This window comes from Perognathus longimembris, chromosome 6, assembly GCF_023159225.1.
Source record: "Perognathus longimembris pacificus isolate PPM17 chromosome 6, ASM2315922v1, whole genome shotgun sequence".
Classification (NCBI taxonomy): domain Eukaryota; kingdom Metazoa; phylum Chordata; class Mammalia; order Rodentia; family Heteromyidae; genus Perognathus; species Perognathus longimembris.
The window spans coordinates 53908458-53935398 of record NC_063166.1 but is presented as its reverse complement, the minus strand read 5'-3'; the positions used below and the strand labels follow the sequence as shown (position 1 = coordinate 53935398).

Below are 26941 nucleotides of genomic sequence, written 5' to 3'. Positions count from 1 at the left end.
TCCCTGGCTTCTTTTTGCTCAAGGCTAGCACTCTATCACTTGAGCCACAGCGCCACCTCTGGCCATTTTCTATATATGTGGTGCTGAGGAATCGAACCCAAGGCTTCATGTATAGGAGGTGAGCACTTTACCACTACACCATATTCCAGCCCTCACTCAACTGATTCTATGATAGATAATAAGGATACACTGATTCCATGATAGATAATAAGGATAATGCTAGTTTTTCTCTCCAGTTTATCCCTAAAGCCTAGCAGAGATCCTGACAGAGACTAGGTACTCAATAAATATTTATTGAATGAGTTGGTGGGGAGAGTAGATACTGGTTAATAAACAGTAGAATTTTCTGGAAATGGATACAAGAAAATGTTGTAGGAATATTAAACTCCATTCTGAGCAGAAAGCTAACTTTTCTTATGTACCTAGCTCCTCTGCTTGAGAACTCCACTGGGTGCTTAAATAAAAGAACAAGAAGCTGTGAACTTAAGGGGATACTGACTTATTTATTAACTCTGAATTCTAATTGAAGCAAACCCTCAGTTGTATGGCCATACAGAAATGAGTCATTCATGACTCCATTTCTCCATTTACAAAATTCAGATCACAGTAAGTGCCTACCTTAATCAGTGGGCTTTAAGTGAGATGAGACTTGTAATGCCCTTGAAATAGAGCCTGGTACACAGCAAACATTCCACTTAAAAGAAAAATAAAGGCTGTTATCATGAGCATTGCTATGAAATAATACCAAATAGAATGTTTAAGACGAACATTGCCTGACTTATGTCACTGTAACCCCTCTGTACATCACCTTTACAATAATGAAGGAGGAGGAGGAGGAGGAGGAGGAGGAGGAGGAGGAGGAGGAGGAGGAGGAGGAGGAGGAGGAGGAGGAGGAGGAGGAGGAGGAAGAGGAGGAGGAGGAGGAGGAAGAGGAAGAGGAGGAGGAGGGAGAAGAAGAAAAAGAAGAAGAGGAGAAGGAAGAGGAGGAAAAGGAAAAAAGAAGGGAGAAGGAGGAGGAAGGGAAGAGAGAAGGAGAAGGAAGAGAAGAATGAGGAAAGGAAAAAGGAAATGGAGAAGAGGGGGAGACAAAGAAACAAAGAAGAAGAAACAGAAGAAGAGGAAGGGGAAGAAGGAGGGGGAGGGGAGAAGGTGGAAGGGGAGGGGGAGGAGAAGAAGAAGAAGGAGGAGGGGGAGGGGGAGGAGAAGAAAGAGGAGGAGGAGGAGGAGGAGGAGGAGAAGGAGGAGGAGGAGGAGGAAAATGGCAGGGAGAGAACTTGTGGTACACAGAAATTATAACAAAAAATACACACACACACTCACACGCGTGCATATACAGTACAAAGTCATTCCAGTCTCTGCTTCTCTTGGCTTCCTATTGTGCTTTGCTTTGTTTCACTTCTGCCTGAGTCATGTGTTAACCCACCTGGATTCCCTGCGGCTCTCCCCAGCTCAGTCTTCTCTGTTCTTTCGTGGTCTTGGTTTCCTACTGGTAGGTAGCAGGAGCTTCAGAGAGGGAGTTCATTCTACTTTGTAACAAAGTGGTACTTTCAAAATATGCTTTATTAATAAAGGTTAAGCAAGGGTAGATTTGTATCATCCAGGAAGCTGGGAAGCTACTTCTTTACTCAATATTAAGCAGAGGTCTTTATGCCAAAGTCACATGGCATTTTACTTGTTTTGTTTTGTTTTGTTTGCCAGTCATAGGGCTTGAACTCAGGACCTGAGCACTGTCCCTGGCTTCTTTTTGCTCAAGGCTAGCACTCTACTACTTGAGCCACAGCGCTACTTCTGGCTTTTTCTATATATGTGGTGCTGAGGAATCGAACCCAGGGCCTCATGTATATAAGATGAGCACTTTACCACTAGGCCATATTCCCAGCCACATGGCATTTTAAACACACAAAGGTTTCTTCTTCCATTCTGACAAAGGGGAATAGGGTAGGCAGCTTGCAACATGAAAAAGGTTTTCCTAAGACATAAAGACAGCAAGGTTTCTGAAAAGACTTAGGTTGAGAAACGTTCTACTGCAGCCACATCTGGAAAAGTAGGGTATATTGGGAACCCAGTTACAAGGACCATGCAACAAGGACCAGGTGTCACAGGCTTCACCCCAAATATCATTCCTGCTTTCAAGCCACGTGACTGAAGGGATCATTTTCTTTCCCTTATTTTTTAAAACAATTTTTGATTAACAAGTAACTACTGTGCTCATTTATGGGGTGAAGTATATATAATATCTTGACACTAGTGAATGTAAGTGGACTAATCAAATGAGAGTAGCACTTCCATCCCATCATTTCTTTGTGCTTGGAGGTTCCAAATTTCTCCCTTCTACTCCTCCAGAAAAAATACAGTGTGTTGTGGTGAACCACAGCACAGTTTTTCTTCTTAAGTTATGGTGCTTGTTATCCAGCCTGTCTTCCCCACCCCCACCACCCGCAACCACCACCAACCACTCTCCAGCCTCTTACCATCACTATTCGTCATCCAGATGGACTCATTCAGCTCTCACTGATGAGAGAGAACATGCTGTCCTCTCTTTATTTTTATTATTATTAGCTTTATCTGGTTGTACAAAGAGGTTTCCATTCAACATGTCAATTTATGAGTACACTACATCTTAATCAAAGTCATTCTTTCCAAAGTCATTCTCCCCCATCTCTGTTCTTTAAAATGAGCATAATATAAGATCCTTTAAAGGGTCATTATAAACATTTAATTATTTTCAAACTATGTAGGCTTTCAGGAAGGAAAAAAACTTAAACACTGACAACTGACTTATTTATTTTTTACATTCCTAGTATTTAATATGGCATTTATAACCACAGAAACTCATTAAATCTGTGTTAAATAAATAAATGAAAGAGCTTTATTAGTTCACTCAAGGGTAATTATTCAAACCTTTGCTAGAATAACACTGGGCCATGTATACAAATCTTAAGAAGAATGTTGTTGTTGTAATGAAGTTGAACCTGATATATTTTTGTCACTGTTAGCATTTTCATTGTGAATGTCACCATCTTTTCTTAGGCAGACATTTTTCTATAAATGAATTTCTCCCAAAATGAGAGCAGAATTTGCATGAACAGTGTTGTGGTGCTAAGAACTAGAGTTATTAGGATGAACAATTTCTACAGGGCTTTCTAAAACACAATTACAAGGACAATACACTTGTATCTCCCTTTAGCCAGAGTATTGGCAATGCAATTTGTACGAAGTTTATGGGAATGACTTTAGTTCCTTGGTTGTTTCTTGGTTTGCAGATAAATTATGTTAAGGTGATCATTTCTTTTCAACTTGGCATTTACAGTGAACATGTGAAGCATGAAAAATAAACTTGAAGCAAAAATAAGCCCTTTGGTAAGGGAGGCTACATAGTGATGGATAGAGAAAGCTGAAGTTTCCCAAAGAGAAAAAAAATGAATCCTTTAACAGTAGATGGCTCGGGGCAGGGGATGGCTTAATATATCCAGATGGCATCAGAGTTTGAAGGTAAAACTGCCTGTCTTGAAATTGAATGTGTGATAGGCAAAAGCCTGGTGTGCCTAGCCCTGGTAGAACGCTAATAAGACATGGGAGAGAAGGCACTATTCCCTAGGAACAGTGACTTAGAACCCCCTAGCCTCCCTCCAGTCTCATTATCACTCCATCTGGTTAGATCAGTGGGTCATTAATGGAAACACTGTCAATGATTTGAGAATCATTACTATGGCCTATGGAGAGCTTCAAAGATTATGTAAGGAGCTACATGCAGACTCTCTCAGATTTGATACTTTTCCTGGAGAAATTGGGTGTCAGTGCTAATTATAACTCCTTTTGCCACAGTATTAAGGAAAAGTCCCTCCTGAACATCTATTGGTCCTTAGATAAAAAGCTTTGAAACTGAAAAAAAAAAAAAGTATCTCATGGAACTTTCATTTAGGTAGCTAATTTAAGAGGAGAAATAGCCTGGATGCAATTGGTTTATTTACTCCTTCCACTAAGGTAGTTATGAGCTGTTAACTTTTTTTTTATGGTTTACCTAGATGCAACATCCTTGAAACAAGAGTACTAACCATATTCTGTTGTAAGATTAGCTCCTCTTTATTATTATCATCCCCATCGCCATGTAGTTCACTGGCTTTACCTAACATCACTGGACATTGTAAAAGAGGAGAAAGGCCCTTCTTGCCAAGTACCAAGGCTAAAGAGTAAATAATAAATAGGGGACAAGATTATTATAGAAACAACTTGTTATCCATTCTAAACAATATAAATGGTGAGTAATTAGTTCTCCTTGGTGTCCAGAAATAAAGGGGAGCTGAAATTTGAGCTGAGAGCCTTGAGGGGTGAAAGGAAGCCTTTCTAGAGTGAAAAGTATGGTCTATTAGGAAATATCGCATGCAGTCTAATGCGGCCAGGAGGTGACTGTGACCATGACAGGGACTCCCTGACAGGCAGGTGATGATAATCCATGTTTCCGTGTGACTTCTATAAGTTAGAGTAAACTGAAGAAAGCGTTCTTTTCACCAAGCTTTTAGTTGAGTTCCTCTTCCATGTAGCAACAGGAGGGCTAGAACAGATTTGTTGGTTTTGTTTCTAATTAGGTAAATAATAACCACAAAAGCTAGAAGTAGAAAAGAATATTTCAGCATGTAGCAGATGCTGTGCAGAGCACTATAGCTAGGTAATGTGATGGATAGTAACTAAGAAGTACAATTTGAAAGAATGGCCAGGGAGGGCCTTGACAAAGAGCTTACATTGAATCTGAAAACTGAGTCATAGATAAAGAGTCAAACATGCAAAGATCTGAGGAAGAAAACAAATATAACATATTTCAGGAGTGGAAAGAGAACAGGATGAACCAAAGTATAGGAAGTTTAATACACTTATCACCCAGCTGTTGCTGCATAACAAACTATCCTACAACCTAATGACTTAAAACAATAATACATTTAGTTCATGTTTCTGAGTGCCAATAATCTAGACTCAGGTCAGATATCTGGCTCCCTCAAGCAGCTGTGGGTGGCCACGGATCACACAGGCAACTTTGCAGCTCTTAGCCAGGACTTCTTAACATTAGGTCTTAACCAAGACCCTGGGTTCTTGGTTGAAAGATTTGAATTGACTCAACTCTGCTATTTGTGGTCCTTCATCTTCAGTCCAAGGAGCACAGGCCTTACCAAGTCTTTTGAGTCCTCACCCCAAAGCTGGTACATGGTTGTTTCTTCCAGATTCCATCACAGAGTAAATATTAACACAAACCATGAGTCCAGATGCTAAAGGAGGGGAAATACACTGTTCCTCTTGATAGTAGGAGTTCCAAAGTCACTTTGCAAAGGGAAGTATTCAAGGAAGAATGACATATCATGGACGCTTACCACAGGCTACCATAAAATTTGAGCGACTTGCCAGAGATTAGGAGGGTTTTGTCCACCTCCACTGCTTAACCCATGGTCAGAAGTGAAAGGAGTCAGTAGGACAGTTCTCTTTTTAGATGACCTCAAAACAATAGGACTGTAGTAGAAAAGTGGGAATGAAAGTTGCAACAATGAGTTCTGTGTAATTAATTAATGAGCCATAAAAGACCTAGTTGAGTCAATTGCAAACATTCTTAGTGAGTTCCAAAGACTTACTGGAAGAGCTGAATTTTAGTAGTAGTAATTTTAATTTCCATACAGGAATTTTTCTATTCCCCATACTGTCTCCTTATCTAAAGACACTGACACACTTGCTGCTACCTCACTGGCTTAGAAATGTAAATACAGACTTTTATCTACAGGTTTGGTTGTTACCATAAGGTTAAAAATTATGGTAATAAATAAATATCACAATATTTCTTTTATGTGGAAATTTTTATTATCTAATACTCCCACTTATTTAAACAATATTACAGCAATAATATAATTGCTAATACTGGTTGATAACTTACCTTGTTCATCTTAACTTGATCACTGAATCACCAAAAAATGAATGTTACCAATCCACACATATGTCATTATTCAAACTCTATTTTCTTCTATGACATCATTCTCCAAATTGGTCTAGTCCCTTACCACATAGTAATTTCCTTGAGATCAGGAACTTGGTCTAACTCATCTTCATATACCCAGTAGGTCACATAATACCCCACCCCAAGAAGGTCATCAAAACTATTCATAGATGGGGCTGGGGATATGGCCTAGTGGCAAGAGTGCCTGCCTCATATACATGAGGCCCTGGGTTCGATTCCCCAGCACCACATATACAGAAAATGGCCAGAAGGGGCGCTGTGGCTCAAGTGGCAGAGTGCTAGCCTTGAGCAAAAAGAAGCCAGGGACAGTGCTCAGGTCCTGAGTCCAAGCCCCAGGACTGGCCAAAAAAAAAAACTATTCATAGAATGGATGAATGAAATCTTCCTTGGGAATGGGGAGATGAAAAAAAGAGCCATCAGAAAGATTCACCAACTGGAGTATCTTGAGGTCTCTAAGGGCAGGGAAAATCTCCTTAGAACTCACCCTGCCCCACTCCATCCTACCTGCCACCGACAGTTTAAACTCTGAGAATCGTAATGTTTTTAACTGAAAATAATAATGAATACTCTCTACCTTTTACAGAAATAAAAAATCCTTTATTGTTATTCTGCATAGTAATAGATTTAGAAACATTATCCATTAAGTATTAAATAGTTTTATTTCCTGGAAAAGAATTCTTTTAAGTGGGATAATTTCTCCTATGTATGCATTACTTAAGGAGTTTATACATCTATCATATGGTTGTTTTCTCATTAGGAGCAGTGAAGGGCAGGGGGCGTTATCACCATCTAACTGCAGTTGTAAGCTGATGATCTTCAAGGTGACCCAGCAAGTAGATGACTAGATCTCTGAGTGGGTGATTTATCATTTCATTCTAGAAGAATGTGAAGAACTCTTCAGCTTTTAGGATGCACCTTGGACCAATAAAGTGAACAATGACAATGATGGATGTCCTTTCATTATCGGGTTTGTAATGGATAGATCAGGGCTGGGATAAGGACCTACATCTTCTGATCATAATATGGTCTGTTTTCAGAAGTATATCCTCAACCCCCCATGGCCCCCTCCTCCAAAACATATTAGCCTGCAAGAAATTTAGATCTTAGAGAAATAAAGATTACAGTTTTTACAAGACAGCAAACAAACCTGTTTAAATAGATTTAGGAATATCTCCAGGAAGTATTTCTTTTTTCTTTTTCTTTTCTCTCCTGTAACTGCAACTCTAAGTCACTAGAACTAGCTTGCTCTACAGACACCAGAGGCTAATGCCTATAATCCTGGCTACTCAGAAGGCTGAGACCTGATGATTGTGGTTCAAAGCCAGCCAGGGCAAGAAAGTCCGTGAGACTCTTATCTCTTATTAACTACCATAAAAAGAAATGGAGTTGTGGCTCAAGTGGGAGGGTGCTAAACTTGAGAAAGGACAGCACACAAGCCCTGAGTTCAAGCCCCAGTACTGACACCAAAAAGAAAAAAGCAAAGAAATCTGTAAGAATACATTTATGCCTCTTCCTATGCAGCATGTGCCTATGCAAGCCTAACTAAGCAGAGAAACTGGGAGCAAAAAAAAAAATCCCATTCTATTTTTATAACCTGACTGTTCTGCCACCTCTATTACAGAGAATTCTCTATTTTGACTCCAAACAATGTCATTTCATCAACAATTCTTTACAAAGCAGGAGACCATGAAAATATAGCCTCTCATTTTTCAGGTTTAGAGACTTGATTTTTATGTTTTTCAAAATTCAGAAGTTACCCCTCCACTCTGACTCAGTCTTCCAGCCAGAGCTAGATTCTGCAAATTACAAGTTCAGAAGCTGGGACACATGGGTCCCTTGGTTCTCTCTCTCTCTCTCTCTCTCTCTCTCTCTCTCTCTCTCTCTCTCTCTCTCTCTCTCTCTCTTTCTCTCTCTCTCCCTCCCTCCCTCCCCTCCCCCTTCATACTGGGATTCAAACTAAAGGTCTTGCACTTACCAGACCACAATCTTCCTAGTTATGCCTCACACATATCTGGGGTGACAGGCCTACACCACCATGCTCAGCTATAGACTGAGGTGGAAGACTTGTTTGCATGAGGTGGCCTGCAACCACAGTCCTCCCAATCTCTGTCTCCTGAGTGGCTACCATGTTTGGTGCCTTCATGTCTCTGAAAAGTAAATTCGTTCTTTTCCTCAACCAGAACTCTTCTCTTCCAAAGATCATTAATAATCCATTTATTAAGGTCATTTAATACTTCCTAATTATACACCCAGTCCCACTAACTCATTTGTTCTATTATATCAGCCTTATGAAGTCAATAGAAAAGGTATTGTGTTTAATAAATGAGAAGATGAGTTGCATACTGTGCAAACAACTAACTCTAGAACAAACAGAAAGCCTAGACACTGCCAGGGAATTAAAAAAAATCATGTGACAGATCCCCATCTGGGGAATTATATATATATGCCTTTAAAGATGATGTGAGGAGAAATGCAGTTGTAATGGTACAGTGGGTTTGTATTGAGTACCCAAGAAATTGCAATTAAATTAAGAAATGAGGCAGGCACAGATCTCTGTCTAGAATTTGATAAATGTTTACTTGTATGTCCCAAATCCAACTCTAGTCCCTCTCTTTCCAAACTCTTCCCACAAGTACTTAATTTACTTCCTGGAGAATTCAGGTTACTATCCTACTCAAAATGTCTTCTGAATTCACTAAGTCAAACACCATTGAGATCACAAAGGGAACTATATAGGTGATCTAATACTTTCTTTTCATAGACACATTTTTAAGTAAAACAGAGAAAATGAAAGAATTTTAGTATTTATCATTTCAATGTGTAATACATATTGGGTTATAAAACATCCAAATCATTATCATTTCACTGTATAAGCCATCTAAGAATATGCTAGTGAGCTATTTACATTCTTATTTTTATAGTCTTATATTTACATTCTTATTCTTGTAGAGTGGAGCTGGACACCAGTAGCTCATGCATATAGTCCTAACTACTCAGAAGGTTGAGACCTGAGGACTGCAGTTCGAAACCAGCCCAGGCAAGAAAGTCTGTGACTCTTGCCTTCAATTAGCTACCCAAAAGCCAAAAGTAAGGCTATGGCTCAGCTGACAAAGCACTATTCTTGAGCAAAAAATGCTCAAGGACAGTACCCAGATCCTGAGTTCAAACACCGGGATCAACAGAAAACAAAACAATCGGGCACTGGTGGCTCACGCCTGTAATCCTAGCTATTCATGAGGCTGAGATCTGAGGTTGGCAGTTTGGAGCCAGCCCAGACAGCAAAGTCCATAATACTCTTACCTCCAATTAACCACCAGAAAACCCAACATGGTGCTGTGGCTCAAAATGGTAGAGTACTAGCCCTGAGAGAGGGGGGAAAAAAGCTCAGGGAAGGGACAGCAACCAGGCCCTGTGTTCATGCCCCATGACTAACAACAGCTACAACAAAACCAATGCAACAGCAATATTCAGTAGACACTACATTGGAACTGAACTTCACAACTTAAGGAGGAGGGGAGTCAGAGAGGAGGAAAAGCAGGAGAAGATGAGGGAAGGGATAACATTGCTCAAAAAGAAGTGTACTCATCATCTTACTTATGTAACTGTAACCCTTCTGTACATCACCTTTGCACTAAAATAAAATAAAACCATTTTAAAGTGTATTGTCCACTCCCAGCATACCGTAATTGGACCATTGAGTGTCCAGTGCCTCTGAGCCTCTAAAGGAAACTTTAGAGAAAATCCTCAACTTCCCTGAAACTATGCCTACAAGGATGTGCTTGCCCTCCTCCTGCCACTATCGCTGCTCCTGACCTCCAGTATCTCAACAGCCCTGCTGGCAACACTAAGCCCAAGAGAAAGCAACTGTTTTAGATCTGACCACAGTGACTTGACAATCTCCCTGTCACTTCTTGTCAGTTTTCTTCTCCCAAACCTGTTTGCATTCTGGGGAAGGAAAAAAAGCATTCAGGGTTGCTTTCTGAGTCACTGCTTGGTAATTCAAGCCACAATGGGCCATAATTTGTAAGCTTTCTCTCTCTGCAAGTCAACTAGCACTCAGGACAGTCCAACATTAATGTTGATGCCCACAGACTGGAAGATAAAAGGGTGGATGTTTGTTTGGTCAAACCATTGAAAAATCCAGGGCCTAAATGCATTTACAGAACATTTCCTAATAGATAAATGAGACACAAATCATGTGTGCCTGACTGTAAATGAATAGCTTGCATACGCAAGGTAAACTCTGAAAACTCCATTTTTCAACCAAGATAGCAGTGACTAATGACATGCTTTTGTTTCTACCTAAGACTAAGTGCTTTTTTCCAGTAGAAAATGGACCTGAGTCTTGCCCCTTAACCCATTCCCACCCCAAAGAGACTGAATTACTGCAAGTAGTAAGATATGTTTCCAGACAAAAATACAAGAGATCAAAACCACCAATTGTCTCCTGAAATAGAACTTGACAAAGTAAGTGGATTTCACATTTAGTAAATTTTTTATGGCTTCCAATATGTTTTGACTTCCTTTCTAGGTAGGTTTTTATTTTGTGTTTCATTGGGTACCAAATTTACAGTGTCAAGGGAATGCTCAGAATGAGGCTTGAAAATTATGCTGGGAAGGGATAGGATGGAGAGGAACAAGGAGGGCAGGGACCGGGCAGGTTAGGGGGGTTGGTCTGGGGAGACCTCTAGAATCAAACCCAGAGCAAAGTAGGAATAAATCATGCCAAGAAGATTTCTTCAACACCCCAGGAAGTGAAATATTTACATCCTGGACAATATTTAACATCTACATAGAAACCCTCAATGGTTATTGCCCAAGTTAATTCTCTTAATAACAAAATTACTGCTTCCAATGTGATAGTTTGGCGGGGGGGGGGGGTGGGAAGAGGGGGGACAGTCAGGTTATGTGCCTGTGTGGTTGATTTCTTGATTGTCTCTGAAGGTGAGTTGGTTTGTTCTTTTATTGTACATTAAACCAGATGAACCCCAAGATAGCAGATGTTACTCTTGAATAATTTTTAAAATTGTGTCTCTAGTACTGATATTGATTTGTTCTATCGATTTTTGGTAAGACCTCTTCCAATTCTCCTGTGTCTGTTAGTCACTGGCCTTCGAAATGAGATTTTCACATGTTGTCCTCACCACTTAATGTTATCAGGTATTTCTTAAGTGTTTGCTAGTCTAAGTGTGACTCTTTTCATGCTTGCTTGAGTTTGGAGATTTGTTTACTATTAAATCATAGAACTAGAATTTTAGAGTTGCCCCAAAGAAGGCATTTTTCACAAGAAGAGGTAATAGATTTTGGAAATGCTTTTCAAATGCCAGGGGAATAAAACATTAAACCCCCCTATCCATGTCTCTCTGAAAGTCTAGGCAGCCTCTGAGCTATGTACAAGCCTCCATCCAGAGCCTGCAGCCCAGAACTGGTGACTTCCAGAGTCCTCCTAGGACTAACCCCTGCTCTGATGCCTAATATGAAGTTGATGGAATTGCTTGCCTCTTAAACTAAAGGATGGCAGCAATGGTGATCTGGACCTGCATGAATGTGTTGTTAGGAATGAGGTGGAGGGACTGCCTGGGCAGGGCAGTTGAACAGAGAAGAAGGAGAAAAAGTAAATTGGAAATTAGCTTCTTCTAAATCCAGAAAAGCACAAAGGGCTGCCTTTAAAAATCTATCTACAGAAGTGGTTATTTAATACACTCTCTAGTCCCCCTCCCCACCCCTAAACCAGAAGTGTGGCTCATTCTGCAGTAGAAATGCTACAGGTGTCACTGGAGAAAAGTCAGAGTGCCCCTGTGGGCCAAAACAGAGCTGCGTTGGCCATGTTCTTTTGTCCCCTGCCTTTCTCTCCCCATCCCACACTCCAAATGATCGACTGAGGTTGAACTGCCAAGTAAGTCACAGTCCCTGTGGCTCCAAACAGGCCAGACAGCAAGAAAAATGGCTACAATCAGAGATGTACCAGGCTTCTTCATGTGGTAGACTATTGGTGTCTATTTAGTAAATGAATGAAAATAACAACAACAACAAAAGTGAAGCCTTTGGGTAACACTAGAGCTGGGGTTGTTATGCATTGTCACCAAGTCCTCTTAGAAGGCACAAGGCTTCCCACTCCCCCACAACTGTCCACAGCTGGTTCCACCAGGTTCTTTGTGAATCCCTGAGCAGCTCACACACACACACACACACACACACACACACACACACACACACACACACACACACGCCAGGCATTCACAGGAGCAGGGGTCTTCCAAGGAGGGTTTCCTGGACACAAGAGCTCTATCCTCCTTCCAGTGTGCACGATTAACCACCAAGGATTTGTTGGCATCTTTATTAACAACTCCATCATGGGTACTGACAACCCAAACACTGGAGCAAATGCAGGCAAAGTGGTGAACATGACCTCTCAAACCAAGCTGCTGGGTTTATCCCTAAGTCTTATTTGATGCATGACCTTTTCTGTCAGATGGAACCACAGTAGCTCCGACTTCATAAAACAAGTGTGCATTCCAGGCAGCACTCAGCATAGTAAGTGGACAACTTGTGCCTGCTGCCTGTACATGCGAGCCACCTGCCCTTACCCACCCCTGTTCTTGTTTTCATCTGGACTGCACCTGTCCCAGCATTAGACAGATGCATATAAAATGCACCATGGCCATGGCCATGGAGTGGTTTGTTTTTAAAGTGTGTGTTGGGGGGTGTAAGTGTTAGTTCCTGGGAGTATTTTTGCATTTCTTTTTTATTTTTTAAAGTTTTTAATTGATGTATTTATTGTCAAAGTGATGTACAGAGGGGTTGCAGTTTCATACCCAAGGCAGTGAGTACATTTCTTATCAAACTTGTTACCTTCTCCCTCATTTTTCTCCCATCTTCCCCCATCCTAATTCCCTCCACCATCCCAAGTTGTACAGTTGGTTTACAGCATATCATTTTGTAAGTGTTTCTATTGAATTGTCTTTTTATTTGTATTGCAAAAGTGATGTCCAGAGGGATTACAGTTACATACATAAGGTAATGAGTGCATTTCTTTTTGAACAGTGTCACCTCTCCTTCATTTTCTCCTGCTTCTCCTCTCCCAGACTCCCTCTCCCTCCAAGTTGTAAAGTTAATTTCTAATATAGTATCTACTGAGTATCACTGTTGTGTTGGTTCACCCTTGATTCCATTTCTGTGACTCCCCTTCCCTTAGATAAACTTCTATACAGGACAAAGGGTACAGAAATCAAAAGCACTGGCAACAGAGAACAGAGCAAAGGAAGAAAAAGAAAGAAAGAAAAAAATAACTGCAAATAATACACTAAAATAACCTCTTGTTTCCATTTCTTGGCATTCATTTTGATAAGCATCATTTTGTGCATGTGCACATAACTATTGAGCTATTTTGATCCTTTGCTAACAATATCCTAAACATATTCTAGTTTTTACAAATGATGGAAACCATGCAGCCTGTGTTTCTTTGGGTCTGGCTTACTTCACTTAATATAACTTTTTCCAAATCTTTCCATTTCTTTACAATTGGGGAAATGTCATTCTCTCTGATTGAAGCATGGAATTCCATTGTGTGTGTGTGTGTGTGTGTGTGTGTGTGTGTGTGTGTGTGTCACATTTTTGATCCATTCATCTACTGACGGGCATCTCGGTTGTTTCCATATCTTAGCTTTGATAAATAATGCTTAAGTGAACATGGTTGTGCTGGTAGCTTTAGGGTGGCCTTGTTTGTGGACATTTGGGTATATGAGCAGAGTGTGAGTTTTGGGTCACAGGGAAGCTCTATGGTGAGTCTTTTTTGGGGGGGCAAATACTTTTATTTTATTGTACAGAAGTTGTACATGTTTTGTTAACTGTCTCTGAGCACTTGTTGATGCTATTCTTTTTTTTTCAAATTTTTATTATCAAACTGATGTACAGAGAGGTTACACTTTCATACCTTAGGCATTGGATACATTACTTGTACTGTTTGTTACCTTGTCCCTCATACCCCCCTCCCCCTTACCCTTTCCCCCCCTGAGGTGTTCAGTTCACTTACATATGGTGAGTCTTTTGAAGAACCTCCATACTGCTTTCCAGAGTGGCTGAACAAGTTTACCTTCCAACTAACAGTGTAACAGCATTCCCTTTTAGTCACATCCCTGCCAGCATGTTATTATCAGTTCTCTTTATAGTTATCTTTATCAGTTCTCTATATAGTCATTCTAACTGGGGTGATCTGGAATCTCAACGTAGTTCTGATTTGCATTTCTTTTATGGCCAGAAATGTTGAACATTTCTTCATGTATCTATTGGCCATTCTTATTTCTACTTTGGAAAAGTCTCTGATTCTTTAGCCCACTTATTAATGGGTTGTTGTTTCTTTGAGGATTTGTTTTTGGGAGCTTAATTTTTTGAGCTATAAACGTAATTTAGGAGGCTCTTGTCTGTTGTATAGCTAGTAAAGATCTTCTCCCAATCTGTGGACTTTCTATTTATCTTCCTAGCTATGCCCTTTGACATGCAGAAACTCTGCAGTTTAATGCAATCCCATTTGTCCAAACTTCCTTTGATTTGCTGTGATTCTGGATCTTTACTTAAGAAGTTTCAACCTGTGCCAAGGACCCCTAGTGTTTCCCTTTCCCTTCCTGTAAGATTTTCAGTGTATCTGATCTTAAATTGAGGTCTTTGATCCATTTGGAATTTATTCTGGTGCAAGGAGATAAATAATATTCTAACTTCAGTTTTTACTCATGTATAGCCAATTCTGCAAGCACCATTTGTTGAAGAGGCTATCTTTCTTCTATCTATTGTTTTGGCTCCCTTATTTGAATATTAGGTGGTCATGGGTCTGTAGGTTCATTTCTGGATCTTCAGTTCTATTCCACTGGTCCTCAGGCCTGTTCATGTATCAGTACCCAGCTGTTTTTATAACTATAGCTTTATAATAGAGTTTGAAGTTTGGTATTGATATTCCTCCAGCGCTGTTATTCCTGTTAATTGTTATTGCTATTTGGAATCTTCTATTATTCCATATCAGTATGACTTTTTGGATTGCTTCTTCTATTTCATTAAAAATCTTGTTGGGATTTTGATGGGTAGTACATTGAATTTGTAAACAGTTTTTGGCAGCATTGCCATTTTCATATGTTAAGCTTCCCAATCCAGGAGCATGGGAGATTTTTCCACTTCCATAAGACTGCTTTAATTTCCCTTTTTAGGTTTTTAAAGTTTTCATTATAGAGGTCCTTCATGTCTTTGGTTAAGTTAATTCCTATTACAAGAAGAGTTGCTTTCCTTATCTCATTTTTCACTCTTTTCATTGTTGGCATACAGAAAAGCTATTGATTTTTGTAGGTTAATTTTATATCCTGCTACTTTGCCAAAGTTTTGGATTGGATCAGATCATGTAACTTGGGAGAGGAATCTATAGGGTTCTCTAAAGACAGGATCGTATCATCTTCAAAGAAGGATAGTTTGACTTCTTCTTTCCCTATTTGGATCCCCTTTATGTTTGTCTCTTGCCTTATTGCTCTGTCTAGGAATTCCAATACCGCATTGAAGATGAATGGAGAGAGTGGACATCCTTGTGTCATTCCTGATTTTAAGGAAATTGTTTTAACTTTTCACCATTAAGTATCATGCTGGTTGTACATTTGTCATCTAAAAAACTTTATTATTTAGAGGAATGTTGCATGAATTCCTACCTTTTTCAGAGCATTCATCATAAAGGGGTTTTGGATCTTGTCAAATGTGTTTTCTGCATCTATTGAGATGATAATTTGCCTCTTGTCCTGGCTCCTGTTGATGTGTTGAATTACATTAATTAACTTGCATATATTGAACCAACTTTGCATCCCTGGAATGAATCCATTTGATCATAGTATATGTTTTTTTAATCGGTTGTTGGAGTCAATTGGCCAGAATTTTATTGAGAAGTTTTGCATCAATATTCATCAAGTAAATGGGTCTATAATTCTCTTTCTTTGATGAGTCCTTATCTGGTTTGGGGACGAGGGTTATGCTGCTGCATAGAATGAGTTTGGTAGTGATCTTTCACTTTCAATTTCATTATTGAGTTTGAGGAGTATTGGTGTGAGTCCTCCTTTAAAGGTGAATCCATCTGTAAATCCATTTGGTCCTGGGCTTTTCTTGCATTTTTTTATTTTTTTACTTTTTTTATTGTCAAACTGATGTACAGAGAGGTTACAGTTTCCTATGTTAGGCATTGGATACATTTCTTGTACTGTTTGTTACCTCTTCCCTCATTTCCCCCTCCCCTTCCCCCTTTCCCTCTTCCCCCATGAGTTGTTCAGTTGGTTTACACCAAACAGTTTTGCAAATATTGTTTTTGTAGTCATTTGTCTTTTTATCCTGTATCTCTCGATTTTGGTATTCCCTTTCACTTTCCTAGTTCTAATACCAGTATACACAGTTTCCAATGTACTCAGATAAGATAGAATGATAGTGCAGGTACAACCACAGGAAGAGGATACAAGAGGATCATCAACAATAGAAGCTAAGGTTTCACATGGCATGTTGAAAGTAATTACCAACAGTAATATAACAGTCATTTCCATAATATGAAGTTCATTTCACTTAGCATCATCTTATGTGTTCATAAGAGCATAGCTATTGGGCTCTTGTGATCCTCTGCTGTGACTATCCTGACTCTATGGTCTACCTCTTGCATTTTTTAAATTTTTTTATTGTTATTGTAAAAGTAATGTACAGAGGGGTTGCAGTTACAAAAGTCAGGTGATGAATACATTTCTTTTTGAACACTGTCATCTCTTCCCTAATTTTCTCTCAGTTTTACCCTTCTGAACCTCCTTCCTTCACAAGTCATAACGTTCATTTTCAACATAGTGTCTAGTGAGAATCACTGCTGAATGAGTTCACCCTTTGTCCCACCATTTCTGTGCTTCCCTTTACCCTCCTCCAGACAGATAAAACTTGCATATAAGACAAAATTTACAGAAATCAAAAACAGCAGCAAGAGGGGAAAATGCAGGGGGAACACAAAAAGTAATTTTTTTAAAAAAAAGCTTGTTTCCATTTCTCCTGTGAGTTTTAATATCTTGCCAAGTGTGTCTATAGGTGAGATCTCACATCAGTATTACTTCTGTAATTTTCTTCAGTTATCAGGCTGAAACACACTCTCAATATCCCAAGGATCCTTTCCTTTCTCTCCTACCAAATCTTCCTGGGATTATTCCTCCAATAAACTTCTTGTTCTTGATCTCACTGATGGTCTGGTTCTGAGTGGTGGTGGTTCAGCTCTTTCCCCAGGATTTAGGATGCTCCTTCATGCAGAAAACATGCCACTCTGCAAATGAGTTAGCAGTCACTAAACTAATGATGCTTATCTTTCATTACCATCTTTTTGTCTTGAGTACTGTGATATGTGCTGTGTTGACTGATATATGTGTAATTTGACAGCTAGATTATAAGAATGAATGCTTAAATGAACTACAAATATAATGCCAGGCCCCATAGAGTCTAGTTTTCAATGAAACCCAACCCACCAGACAAAAGCTATCAAAAATTAATTATTAGAATTGCCTAACCTCCCCCAAAGAATGCTTTTGAAAGTGTCATTTGAAAGTTCATTTTTTCTTTCCTTCCCTCTTTTCTCCAGCTATTTAAGAGTGTCATATCCTCTCTTCTTACACTGACACCTCTCTGCTTCCTGAACACTGTCCAAAAGCATCTGCCTATTTCCTCTCCTCTTTCTCTCTCTATCCTCATCTCTCAATTCTTCTGTCTTTTTGTCTCTCCCTCAACAAATTATTTCTTCCATCAACTCTGAGGTAAACCCACTTACCTTTTCCATATATACTCATTTTCTCCCAGTTCCTAAGGTCTCTATAATGGACAAAATTTTGGGAGCTGACTCAATTGTTCTCCAGTACAAAGTAGTGGGTGTGAGGGAAAGCAATGTGAATGTTTATAAATAAACAATTTCCCCTAATTAAACTTGCTTCCCTGGAACGTCCTGATGAACTCTGAAAATAGAGGTCTAATAATTTGTTTGATTATCCAAAACTCCATCCATTCCTACTGATCAAACCCTCATGGACATTTCTCACTGGCTTAGATATAATTTCTTAAAATTTTCCATGGTGTTGCATGGCTGTTCTGGCTGTGACCATGAGTATACTTCTAGGCAAATTGGGATTTGGAAAATGGATAAGTAAATACTCTTTTATGAAGTGCCTTTTCTTTCATTAACAGCCTGTTCCTCTCCAGCTTGATGCAAAGCACACACACACACACACACCCTCCTGAGATGTTTCCATTCTGCTTGCCCTTTATTTGCATTCACATTCAAGTGTCACACAGTCTCTGAGAGAAGAAAAATAAGTAACTCAAAATAGAAATAATAATAAAATACTACAGGAGACATGGCAAGGGCTTTAAAAAAAGGAACACAGGAACAACAAATGAGAGGCTGGGAAACAGCAACACAAATGGTTATTTTTTTTTAAGTTTTTATTATCAAACTGAATTACAGAGAGGTTACAGTTTCATACATTAGGCATTGGATACATTTTTTGTACTGTTTGTTACCTCGTCCCTCATTCCCCCCTCCCCACTCCCCCTTCCCCTTCCCCTCTCCCTCATGAGTTGTTCAGTTCATTTACACCAAAGAGTTTTGCAAGTATTGCTTTTGTAGTTCTTTGTCTTTTTTTACCCTGTGTCTCTCGATTTTGGTATTCCCTTTCAATTTCCTAGTTCTAATACCAGTATACACGGTTTCCAAAATACTCAGATAAGATACAGAGATAGTGTAGATACAACCACAGGGCTGGGGATCTGGCTCAGCGGAAGAGTGCCTGTCTGGCAACCTCAAGGCCTCGAGTTCGGTCCCAACCTCAAGGCCTCGAGTTCGGTCCCCAGCTCTGGAAAAAAAAACAAAAACATACAAACAAAAAATGCCAAAAATGGTTATTTTTAAAAAGATGTAGATGTAGGAAGGGACAGAAGGTAGAATGAAAAATAAGTTACTACAGGACAATTTGGGGCAGAGATAGGGAAAATAAAATATTTGTCTTATTCTATTTTACAGAAAGTCCTTTCAAATATTATGTGTCATTCAAATTTGTTTTGCTATACCAGCTACCTCCTGTGTATAGCTTCAGCTTTGGATGCAACTTAGTTGGACAATTGAATATGTTTTAAGATTTGCTGTCCTGGTAATATGCCATTTTACTTGCTTACAATGAGCTCCCAGTTGGAATACAGCTCCAAATGCCAAAGAAAATTGAGGACAGAACAACACTTCCAATTCCATTTCTAGACATAATGCTGTCAAAGAACATCCCATGCCTTCAACATGCACTCTAGTCATCCAGAGATAGAATAGGCTCTCTGTGCCTGCTCTCTCTGGGAGATAAAGGATATGACTAGCTTGGGATGAATGGCTATTTGCAATTTAAACTGCATTGAGGTCGACTGGTTTGTCATCACAACTTTCATTTGCTCAAGCCCTACAGAGATGGAAGGCAACATTATCCAGCCCCCTTTCAAAAACAAAATGCATTCTGATTTGTATATGGGCTGGGTAATGTCAAGTGGCTATGACTGCTATGTGGGAGTTGTTTTGGTTTGGTTTGTTTTGACTTAAGTCAGGAAACAATGAGTATGTCTGTCATTTTCTAAACAATGTGCCCCCAAATCACTTGTAAATGGTAGTCTTTCAACTCCACAGGGCATTCTACCCAACAACTCCCATCTGCCAGGGACTCCTCCAAATGTCAGAGTTCTTCTGGGTCTCTCTGGAGGCCTGCCTTTGCTTTCAATAGCTTTGAATAAGCTATAGGGTTTACTTCTATTGCCATGCCTTCAGGGATAGACAGGAATACAGCTGCTGGTTTAGATGAGATGCCCATACACACAATCAGAGTAGCCAGTGTGGGATCATTCAAGTCAATTGAGATCAGAAAAGACCATTTCATTATGTGCAATGTTCACTTCTGATCCATATTCTGTGACAAGAACTTTAATTCTATTGTATCCAGGAGGATATAGGCAACTAAGAACCTGAGGTGTAGGCAGCCCCATCTACAACAGAGGGAACTAGTTTTTGATTAGTTAAAAGTGATTCTTTTCCTACCTTGAGTTCCTATAATTCTCCGTGTAAGTAGTTACCAAGCTATGCTCCTTTAAGAAGTTATAATGGAGAGTTAAAGATGAAAAATAGTTCCAGTAAATCAGTTTTTGGTTATGTAAGAAGACATAAAAAGTGGAACTGACTATAACACAAGCATTTATTAGCTCCAGGTCAGAGGCTTAGGATGGGTTCATTTGGGTGGATCTTCTACTTGTTCTTCCTGGGATCATTCATGTAGGTCTAGTCAAGAGATGTGCGGTTGAGAGCTGACTGATCCTAAATGGACTGGGAAAGGTAGGGGAATGAGTCTTGTGTCTCTTAACAGGTGAGCCAATTTTTTTTTTGCTTTGGGGTGTTGTTGTTTTGTGTGTTGTTGTTTTTTTGCCAGTCCTGGGGCTTGAACTTAGGTCCTGAGCACTGTCTCTGGCTTCTTTTTCTCAAAGCTAGCACTCTACCACTTGAGCCATAGCGTCACTTCTGGCTTTTTCTATATATGTGGTACTGAGGAATCAAACCCAGGGCTTCATGTTTCTGAGGCAAACACTCTACCACTAGGCCATATTCCCAGTCCAGGGAAGCCAAATTTAACTCAGGGTGCAGCAGAGAGAAGCAGCTGCAGTGTACATGAACTTCCCTAAGTTCTGTTTATGTTCTTTTCAAGTTTCTGTCTATGGTTTGTTAGCTATGTCTCATCAGACAAAGCAAGTGATGTGACCAGGCCCAAGGACAATGTGGAAAGGAAATACTCAAAGAAATAAATACAGAGAGGCAGGGACAAATTAGGGGCATGATTCCAACAATGTACCCCAGAAGTATTCTTGGAAATATTTTTAGCTGTATCATCAGACTAATTCTAAGGACTTTGAATCATGCAATCATGTGACAGAATAAATCTCAGGTGTTTTCAAATCCTTTCTTTAGTAGATTAGGCAATTTCAATTGAGAGAGGTGACCTTTTCCCCTACATCATGTGACTGATTTCCTAGGATAGATAAAAAGTATTTACACTAGACTCTCTAAAAGGTAGAAAAAAAAGCTCTATCAGGATTCTAGTAGCTGGGAAATAGTTTAAGAGAGAAAGCAACAAGCTCAGATAGGCAGATAAATAAACAGATGTAATGAGGGACAATCATCAATTGAAGCACAGGATATAATATTTTTGAAGCACAAGTCCTCCTATTTTCCTCATTTTTGTTGTTATTTTGTTTTCTTGCTTTTGTTTTGAGACAAAATTCCTATACATAGCCTAGAGTGGCTTTGAATTCATGATTACCCTACCTCTGCCTCACAGGGGCTGAATAACAGGTGTGCATCACTATGTCCAAGTATTTTAAATACATTAGGCAGCACTTCCCAAACTTTAGTGTGCCTAGGAATCACCTGTGTACTTGTGAAAATGCAGATTATGATTCAAGATGAAGATCGTGAGACTCTGCATTTATAACAAGATCCCAGGTGCAGCTAAAACTGCTCATAGATTAAACCACTGCATGGCAAGGTACTGGGAATTAGTTGCTGTGCATATCTAATTTTTCTTCTTTCATCTTAATTCAGCCTCTGAGCACCATCTCTCCTCTGTGTCATGATCACTCCACACAGTGGTGAGTCCAATTCTGACTGATGTGTTTAGGAAATTTTCCTGTTACAAAGGCTGGATGTCCAGGACACACAGTTTCTCATCCATCTTGTTCCCATGAATAACACAGAATTCACAGAAGATCCTGGATGTGATCACCTAATGACTTCAAGAGATAACTGCATTAGACCAGGATTAGATCAGGGTTTCATTCTGTCCCTGACATTTTCCAAAACTGTGACCTGGACCAAGTCATCTTCTCTAAACTTCAGCTTCCTCATCTGTTAAAAGAAACATCAGGGAATAAAAATGGAAGGGGTGACACTGATCAAGATACACTCACTAAAAAAAAAAGATACACTCACTATACACATAGTTTGACATGTTGAATTGAAGCCCTTTTGTACAACTATCTAAAGATTGTATTTAAATGATTTTTAAAAAAGAGTAGCAATTCTGGAAATATAGGATATGCTGAGGATTGAGTAAAAGAAAGTATGGAAAGCAGATCACCCAGGAAAAGCAACAAGTGCCATCCTCCTCCTATCTGGCTCTCTAGTTCCCTCGTTGCTCAAGTCAATCTACTTAATCAATTTGTATTGAAGTCTTACTTCATGTAGAATTTAAACTAATAGAAAATGCAGAGTTAAAAAAACATAAACCTTCTTTCTAGTAGCATTCTGCCTTGAAGAAACATGTGTAAAGAGCCCTCTCAAAATTAGGTAGGGATAAGTCGTACTTTCAAGTTAAAAAAAAAAAAAAAAGAGTGCCATGTTCCCATCTCTCAAGGCAAGAGGAATTTGCCTCTATTTTCATCACAGTAGTTGATTTTTGTAAGTCACCATCAACTTCTCAGTCTGCATAATGCCCATCAAACACATGTCCAACAGCACTGCATTCCATTGGAAGAACCCTTTGACTAACCTCCAATTGATTCTGACATGCCAAGAACTCCAAAGGAAGAGTTAAAAATATTTTAAAAACTACTGGCTTGTATGAAGCACAGACTTCCTCAGACAAAACAGAGAGGCAGAAAGCTTTTGACGTGAGATTATTTTGTCAATTTGGGCATGACAAAGGAAGAAAACAAAAATTATTGTTCAAGCTTAAAAAAAAATCTTTTCTCTAGACAGGAGATTGAGGTAAGAAGCAAAGAAACATTGGCTGAGTACTTCTGGATGTCAGACACTGCCATAGAGTCTTTATTTGCTATTTTATTTGATCCTGTCCTCTCCCCAAAGACCATCAAAGAAACTCATCGATCAAGCAAAGCCATATTTATCAGACTTACACTAAGAGCAGAGTGAACAGTTTCGGGATGGAGAATGGTTTCAACTTAAGCTGTAGTGGTTTGGGAGACAGTCTTTCAGAGTGGAGAGCTTGTCTAAACTAAACTGCATGAGATTTTTCTTGCTTTGGGTTGGTGGGTACATTGAGGTAAGGGTCTTAGAGGGATGATAAATAAGCAGTGCAGTTAGTGCCATGGCATGAATTATGTCCTCCAAATAGGACTATATTTGAATAAAGGCCTTTAAAGAAGTCATTAAGGTTACATGAGTACAAACAGGTAGATTCTTATCCAATATGGCTGGGGTTTGAATCACTTTGTTCTGCCATGATAAAATACCTACACTGAATAATTTATAATGAGCACAGATTAATTTCTTACAATTCTAGTTGTTTGTTGTTTTGTATTGTTTTTTGCCAGTCCTGGGCCTTGAACTCAGGGCCTGAGCACTGTCCCTGGCTTCTTCTTGCTCAAAGCTAGCCCTCTACCACTTGAGCCACAGTGCCACTTCTGGCCATTTTCTGTGTATGTGGTGCTGAGGAATTGAACCTAGGGCTTCATGTATATGAGGCAAGCACTCTTGCCACTAGGCCATATTCCTAGCCACAATTTCTTACAATTCTGGAAGCAGGAAAGTCCAGGCTAAAGGAACCAGATTCAGTATCTGGTGAGAGGCCTGATCTCTGCTTTCCAAGATGGCACCTTGTACATTCTCCCTGGGGAGGACCTCTGTGCCCCCAAATAACAGAAGAGACAGATCACCAAAATACTGTGCTTTCTAAAAAGGCTCTTTTATTAGAGAATTAATTTATTTATAAGGGCGAACCATCCATGCCTAACCACTTTTCCAGAGCCCTATCTGTTAATACCACCAAAGTAAAGAATAAGTTTCAGCACTTGAATCTGGGAAACCTCTCAGATCATAACAACTAGTGTCTGTACAAGTCAAAGATACTAGGGCATAGATGGACAGAGAGAGAGAGAGAGAGAGAGAGAGAGAAACCATGAGGAGACTCCAGGAGACTCAAGAAGAGAAGCACCTGCAAGCAAAGAAATGGCTTTAGAAGACCTCACCCCTTACGGGGTTCAAGGGAGGAGATCCCATGTTCCTCCAAGAGTCCACCACTCAGAGATAGTCTCAAGTCTCAAGCAAAAAGATGGATTTATTGGGAAAGCAAAAAGAGAACTGACCAGTCAGGGATGCAGCACAGCCTCGGGAGCTGAAACTGCAACCCTAAAAAAGCGGGCTGACCGGTCAGGGACACAGTGCAGACTCAGGAGCTAACACTTAATCTTGAACTTCCAGGCTCTCAAATAGTGAGCAAACAAATCTCTGTTATTTAAGCCACCAGATATGTGGTATTTTGTTGGGAAATCCTGAGGAAATGAATCTAGTTGGTTCACAGTTGTTTCCAGGAGTGGGGAGAAGCAACATGCCCAAAATTGCAACAGCAAAGATGGACTCAACATTCCAGCTTTAGTCTACTGGCTTCAAGACCTAGTACTCCTTCTTAGTTTGAATTTTCCTCAAAAGCAGAAACAAGATATAAGTAAGGACTAAATAGGATGTAATAGGACTTCATTACATCCCATTTATGTAGTTGCCATTTCATTTCATTTTGAACCCAGGACCTCATGTATGCTAGGCAAGCACTCTGACATTAAGCCACAGTCTCAACTCCTTTTTTTAAATTTTTCATTAGTCAATTTTTCCTGAGGTAAGAGACAATACAGTATACAGAAAGCTATTTTCTTCCTACATCTTTCACCCTAAGACAACATTTTGTAATATATCAAGTATAAAGGAAAGCTGGTGTTTTTCCCTGATGGCTAGACACACCAATACCCACCAGCTTCCACTAGGAGTAGAAAATTCAGTGACTCCAGCTGCCAGTACTTGCTACTCTTCACCTGAGGGCATTTTCACTTGACCTTGATCCATGGGCAATTTAATTCTTGGGAGTGAATACCCACACCCACTCCACAGAGTATCTTTGAACCAATAATAAATGGGATTTAGTGTAGAAATAACCCAGCTCCTTCCTCCCTTCTTTAGGACAGCTCTGAGTCATGTTCTATGCTGCTTTCCAAGTTTCTCATTGGTACTGATCTCCAGGTCTCCACATAATAAATGGCTCTATTGACAACCTGCTATTTCCACCTCTACTAGTGCTTCCTTCAGTCAAATCCCTGTGCTTTGGGATCTTCTGGAGAAACTCAAGTGAAATTGCCAATCCATCACTAGTGGCTCTGAACAGCTCCCTCTCCTGTGTCTGATACCCTCAAAGGACCTATAGTTCCTTATGCAAAATGTCACTTTCTTTAATATGCTGACAGGATGCAACACCTACCTATACTTATCAAAGTTCTTGGCTTCGATGCAGGCAAATTAGTGTGAATAACTAAAGTAGAAGGGCCTCTTCCATGGAATCAGCTTGGAAGGCTGGAAACCAAGCCAATGGATAAGTAAGAACCTAAAAAAGGCTTTGTCATAACAATCATCTGTGAGGGGCACCTGTCTGTGGGTCCCAACGCACTTCGGTCCTAATCATTAGCTTCTGGCTGCCAGATTCCACTTCTTGGACATTCCCTTTGCCACCATTGAATGCTCAGCTACCAGAAGCCCATGGAAGGGAACTATAGGTTTGACATGCTGCCAATGTGCAATGAGAGAGGCCTCTTCTGTTTCCCCAAATTCAAGCAAGTGAGGACAAACTGAATTGTGAATAGGCTCAAATCCCTAGACAAGCTGGAATCCAGCCCCCTTCTACTCAGGTTCCTCTTCATCCTGAACCTCAGTCCTACCAAGGTTTGTGCAGCTCCACAACACCATTGTGTTCCCTCCCGCAGTCTGCAGAGTGGGCTCCTTGCACAGAATCCTCCCCTCTTTTGCCTAGTCTATTCCTTTTGCTTCAGAATTCAGGTCAGCCTTCCTAAAGGAAGATTTCCTGCAAACACAACCAGGTCAGATTCCCTATAAACGCCTGCACAATAGCTTTTCTTTGAGAAAGGCACTTCCTTGTAATTGCATTTTTGCCCACATCTTACCAAGAAGTCAGCCCCCTGAGGGCTGGGGCTACATCCATTCTCACTCACTCACTCCCATGTGAAGAGCCTAACACATATTAGGCACCAACTAAATTGCTGATGGGATGAATAAATGGGAAAATAAACACATTCATAAGCAGCTGAATTTCAATTATTTTTCTAAATCCCTCTAGAGACTTAGAGGTGAAGTAGCTCTGGTTTTCAATAATAAACATGTCTTCTTATCACAAGTATAAAAATTAGCCAACCTGGGATGCGAGTCCCCTTGACAGCATGCTCCTGAAGACGTAGCTTTTAAAAGACTGAAAATTTTTATTTTAAGTTTCTGTAAAATCTTAAGTACATTTAATGTTAGGATTCACAGCAAATGTTTCCAAGCTCAGAAGTAGGAAACAGCAATCATTGATTAGTATCTATCCATCAGGGATTGGCTGGGGTGAGTGATATAATCTAAGCACAGTTGAGGGTGGCTCTGCTCCATGTGTCTTTGGTCTTTCTCATGCCACTGGTGAGCTTAGTCCAGGCATGTTCTCCTTGTGACAATGGCAGGAGCAAAGGGGTTGGATGAAACCACAAGAGTCCTTTTCATGCCCAGCTTCAATCCAGCTCATGGTTACTTCTGTCCATATGCTATTGGCCAGCACATCTTAACATGACCAAGTCTAAAGTCACCAGGTAGAGATTTATATTCCACCCACAATGAGGCCACAAGTAGGCCTGGATACAAGGAGAGATGACAAATCGAGTCCAATAGTCAAGCACAAGATAAGAAGAAAATGATAAGAAGCATTTTACTTTTTTTCTTATTTATTGTCAAAGTGATGTACAAAGAGGTTACAGTTTCATACGTTAGGCCTTGAGTACATTTCCTTTTTTTTAATTAAATTTTATTGATAAGATGATGTGCAGAGAGGGTATAGTTACATAATAAGGTAATGAGTACATTTC

At 39.8% G+C, this 26941-nt stretch overlaps 1 protein-coding gene and 1 long non-coding RNA gene across 3 annotated transcripts in view; one reads left to right on the top strand and one right to left on the bottom strand.

Annotated features, from left to right (window-relative positions):
- The window catches only part of Pcsk2 (proprotein convertase subtilisin/kexin type 2), a 263957-nt gene that overhangs the window by 74982 nt on the left and 162034 nt on the right, over nucleotides 1-26941 (top strand). The window lies entirely within an intron of this gene.
- On the bottom strand, nucleotides 20-16765 carry LOC125352318. The gene is made up of 4 exons (XR_007211159.1): nucleotides 16751-16765; nucleotides 11696-11698; nucleotides 4044-4050; nucleotides 20-155 (listed from the first exon to the last, which is right to left on the bottom strand). It is a non-coding gene; the product is annotated as an uncharacterized LOC125352318 (long non-coding RNA).